Source organism: Lepidochelys olivacea, assembly GCF_965140295.1.
Source record: "Lepidochelys olivacea isolate rLepOli2 genome assembly, chromosome: 10".
NCBI lineage: Eukaryota > Metazoa > Chordata > Testudines > Cheloniidae > Lepidochelys > Lepidochelys olivacea.
Window position 1 is genome coordinate 7,707,039 of NC_140420.1, and position 5,158 is coordinate 7,712,196.

The window sequence follows — 5,158 nt, forward strand, 5'->3', positions numbered from 1 at the left end:
CTGTATGGGGGCCCAGAACAGGAATAGCAGGGTGTGCTCCAGGCCAGAAGAGTACCCAGAAGTTACCTACTACAGGACAGGCCCAACAAAGAAAACAACAGAACGCCACTAGCCATCACCTTCAGCCCCCAACTAAAACCTCTCCAACGCATCATCAAGGATCTACAACCTATCCTGAAGGACGACCCATCACTCATACAGATCTTGGGAGACAGGCCAGTCCTTGCTTACAGACAGCTCCCCAACCTGAAGCAAATACTCACCAGCAACCACACAACAAAAACACTAACCCAGGAACTTATCCTTGTAACAAATTCCGTTGCCAACTGTCCACGTATCTATTCAGGGGACACCATCATAGGGCCTAATCGCATCAGCCACACTATCAGAGGCTTGTTCACCTGCACATCTGCCAATGTGATATATGCCATCATGTGCCAGCAGTACCCTTCTGCCATGTACGTTGGTCAAACTGGACAGTGTCTATGTAAAAGAATGAACGGACACAAATCAGACATCAAGAATTATAACATTCAAAAACCAGTCGGAGAACACGTCAATCTCTCTGGTCACTCAATTACAGACCTAAAAGTGGCAATTCTTCAACAAAAAAACTTCAAAAAACAGACTCCAACAAGAGACTGCTGAATTGGAATTAATTTGCAAACTGGACACCATTAACTTAGGCTTGAATAAAGACTGGGAGTGGATGGGTCATTACACAAAGTAAAACTATTTCCCCATGTTTATTCCCCCACCCCCACCCCCGCTGTTCCTCAGACGTTCTTGTCAACTGCTGGAAATGGCCCACCTCGATTATCACTACAAAAGGTTGGTGTTGTTTTTTCTCTCCTGCTGGTAATAGCTCACCTTACCTGATGGCTCTGGTTACAGTGTGTATGGTGTAACACCCATTGTTTCATGTTCTCTGTGTATATAAAATCTCCCCACTGTATTTTCCACTGCAGGCATCCCATGAAGTGAGCTGTAGCTCACCAAAGCTCACGCTCAAATAAATTGGTCAGTCCCTAAGGTGCCCCAAGTCCTCCTGTTCTACAGAGCGTCTCATACCGCGCTCAGCCCTGGAGCATCTGAGCGCCTTTGGGCTGTGCATTAAGCCACGGGACTGACATCTGGCCCCTGGTGTTTGCTCTCACATCCTGCCCCCCCAGTGCCTGGCTTGGGGGGGGGGGGGTGTCAGTCCTTGATGCCCCTCAAAGTGGCTTCTCTAACCCTGTCAAAGCAAGCGCAGGCCTGAGCAGCTGGGCCCTGGGCTGGCTTGTTTCCCCAGCCAGCCCACTCAGGAACAGGGAGGGTGACCCTGAGCCACGTGCTGCTCCAGCCCCCGGGGGATTGGCATGACGTAATCGCAGCCCGACCGGAGCTGTGATGCAAACTCACCCCACTCGGGCCGGGCTCGCCCATTGGCTGCTTCCCACTGGTTCTACAGGCGGGGTTTCCCTGCTTCTCAACCAAACTATAGCTGGGGAGTCCCACCCCTGCTTGTAGCCCATTGGGCGCCTGAAACCTGTCCCCTCCTCGTTTAACCCCTTCTTCTCCGCCTGAGTTGGTAATGTTTTACCCTGGACCCTCACAAAGCTTGTGTGGGTCTAAATAACCATGCAATAGGCCGCCTCCGCATTAGAAGGGGCTGAGCCCTGCAAGACTCTGCTTCTGCAGAGCAGGGAGCTTTCTGAGGGGCAGGAAAAAATAAATACTTTTCATTGCAATTCCTCATGGTGGAGAACCACTGTATATTTTGTGTGTGGACCAGTAAATGTTCATGACCATCTTTTTTTAAGGCAGAGAACTCCTGGATCTTATTAACACCACCAGATCTTTCCCCTGTGCTGTGTAAGTCAGAGATTAGCCTGAAAAGCTCTTACCGCCCCCCGACATACATTTCAGGAACAGTAAGAGATTCTCTGAAAGAGAGCATAAGAACAGCCATACTGGGTCAGCACAATGGTCCATCTGGCCCAGTGTCCTGTATCCAACAGTGGCCACCGCCAGAGCTTCAGGGGGAGTGTACAGAACAGAGCGTTTGGAGTACTCCATCCCTGTCTTCCCCTCCTGTAGTCAGGCTTAGGGTCACTCCAAGCATGGGGTTGCATTGCTGACTATCTTGGCAAGTACCCATCGATGGACCTTTGCCATAAAGACAGGTTTCAGAGTAACAGCCGTGTTAGTCTGTATTCGCAAAAAGAAAAGGAGTACTTGTGGCTTATGCTCAAATAAATTGGTTAGTCTCTACGGTGCCACAAGTACTCCTTTTCTCTTTGCCATAAATTCATCTAGTTTTGGCCTTCCCAACATCCCATGGCAATGAGTTCCACAGGTTGTGAAGTATGTGGAAAAGTACTTACTTTTGTTTGTATTAAACCTGCTGCTTATTAATTTCCTTGGGTGACAATTGTTTTTTGTATTGTGGGAAAGGACACATAACTTTTTTCCCCACACCATTCATGCTTTTACAGACCTCCATCACGTCTACCGCCCTTCACTGTCTCATCTAAGCTTACAACCCTCATTTTCTTAGCCTCTCCTCATATGGAAGCGGTTCCATACCCTTGATCATCAGAGAAGTGAAAAGCTATTACGTGATGCTCACTACTGTGCTTTTTGCCCAAGGGGCTGAAGCAGAGGAATTAGTGTGGTCTAGACTTTAGAGCAGAGAGGTGAATTGGAACTCCTGGGTTCTATTCTCATCTCTGCCACGGACCTTTGGTAAATCCTCTAACCGCTCTGTGCTTCAGAGTCAAGCCTCTGCTGAAAGGTGCTGTAGAAATAAAGGGTATTCAGTGAGCTACATCCATTTCAGTGAGCTACATCCATTCTTTGGCAGGAGTACATCATGTATTGCTTGTGTTTAAAACATAGAACTAACTGAAAGATACTGTCTGGATTGGAGACAGGCCCACACCTGCAAGTTTCTATCTCTGTGCATTAATATCATTAGTTTACCGCTAGCTTTAGACGGTATTCGAGGGCTAGGAGCACCAGCCTGGCTGCTCATTACCAACAGGGAGTGAGGGTGCATGGAGGGATGCGAGCTAGTTACCCGTCTTTCAGAGGCAGGTGGCTGTTCTTGGACACTTTTCACTGAATGACTGATGGTTTGTTTCATAACTGGGAACAATGGCCCTGCCTGAAAGATACTTCTGAATTCCTTTGACATGGTTTTGGGTGAAAGCATCTGTTATGTACAGGAAGGTCAGCCTGATTATGTGAGCCATATCCAATAGCAGCAATGAGGTAAGTCGCAGAATAGTAAACACTACCTGATTTCATTCCAGTCATTGAAATAGGCAGAGACTTGTGACACGTGCCTATGAAAAACCTTTCCAGTTCTGCCACCCCCAGACCTTCCTGCAAGGCATGGTGTGAATGCCTAGAGCCCTGCACAGATACAAAATGTGTATCCGCATCCAATCTGCAACCAAGATGTGCAGGTATCTGTGGATTTGCAGGGCTCTAGATATAAAATTTGGATCTGGATCGATCTGCAAACATAGTCCACGGGCATCTGCAGATATAAAGCGGACATCAGTAGATTGGCAGGGCTCTCTGTCACCGACCTGATATAATCTTATTAGATGATTACACCAGGATAACCACACCTCAGAAACACAGCCCTGGGCCTGTTCAGGAGAGTTCTGCTTTCCCTGTTCACCACCACCTCTTGCTTCAGAACAACTCTCCTTCCCACGGGTTCTCGCTCGTAGGTGTATCTGAGCGTTAACTTCTGCAGAGTCTCTCAGACAAGCTTTGCGGAGGCTAATTGTGCTGTCTTCCTGGGCCGTTGCCTCCATGAATTCAGACTCCCCTTCGTGATAACACCAGGTATTTCTTTGAGATTGCCACCTAGCTGGCCCCCACTGTCCCTAATCCTCCTCTTCCAGGCATTTGGAGTCCTGCAGCTCCTCTTTATCCTCCTTGTTAAGCCTGCTAGCTGTCTGTGAGCGGGGAGTTGTACCAGCAAATCATGCTGCAGAGCTGTGCAAAAACCCTAGAGTTAGGTTGCCACCCTGCAATCGATCTCTCTTAGGAGAGGGCCGCACATGGCAAAAATAAATAGTCCCTAGAAGGCAGGCATGCCTGGGGAAGGCTTTACTTTCTTCTGGGTCTCTTTCCTCGCAGCAGTTCTATCGAAAGCAGACATAAACTTTCTCGAGGATGAGACGGAAAAGGACAAGCCCTTGCTACAGACTCAACAGTGGGATCATTTCTTCTCCCCAAACGCCAGGCCTCCTGAATGCTGCCCCCCCCCCCCCGTGGCAGACAGAAGGGGGGTAGCAATTCCAGCGTGGTTTTTTTTTCCTAGTAAAAGGCTCCTGCACCGTACGCGAGGCAGCCTGTGGCTGCCCCCAGCTCACCCCCCGGGGCTGTTTGCTGCGGAAAACGGTGGGTGAGACGGACAGAATAGACCGGGATAGGGAAGCTGCCTGCAGAAGCAGAGGGGGCTGCCTGGAATCGTATATCCCCGACGTAGCCTTGCACCTCGGCTCGCTACGACTGGCAGGGGACCGCCGCTTGCATCTTTTCCCCCTTTCGGAGCCTCTGCGCTGCAGCCACAGAGATTAGACAAGCATCAGCCACGCGGCGCGGTTTTTTACTGGCAATGCAGCCGCACTGCAATGTATATCGGGGGAAGAGTAATTTTACCCCGGTGAAAAGAAAGAAACGCAGCGCCAAACCCCCAGGCCATGAAATTCCGGGCGTGCTGGGTCCTGCGCCCCGCTCCCCCGGACGGGGCGCCCCCGCTGGTCGCCCCGCGGACGCTGCTCGGTGCATGGGGGAGAGGAGGCTCGGGAAGCGCCGCTGCTCTCCCTCCGGCGGGACACAGGTCCCGCGCCCCATTGCACGCGGCCGCCAGAAACCCCGCAGCAGCCCTGCCCCTTGCATCCAAAATCCAAACCCCAATCCCGCCGCTGCAATGGGCCTCTTCCTCCTGGGGCACCCCCGCGCCTGCTCCCCTCCCGCAACTGTGCCTCGCGGCTGCCGGCTCCCTTTCTGGCCGGCAGCCGGGGGAGGGGCAAGGGTGCGCCCGCCCTAAAAGGCTGTGGCTGTCAATCAGGCAGCGGAGGCGGAGCCAGAAGCTGCGGCTCCGCCCCCCCTGCCCTCCCCAGTAGCAGGTTTGAGCACAGTTCAATTGAGC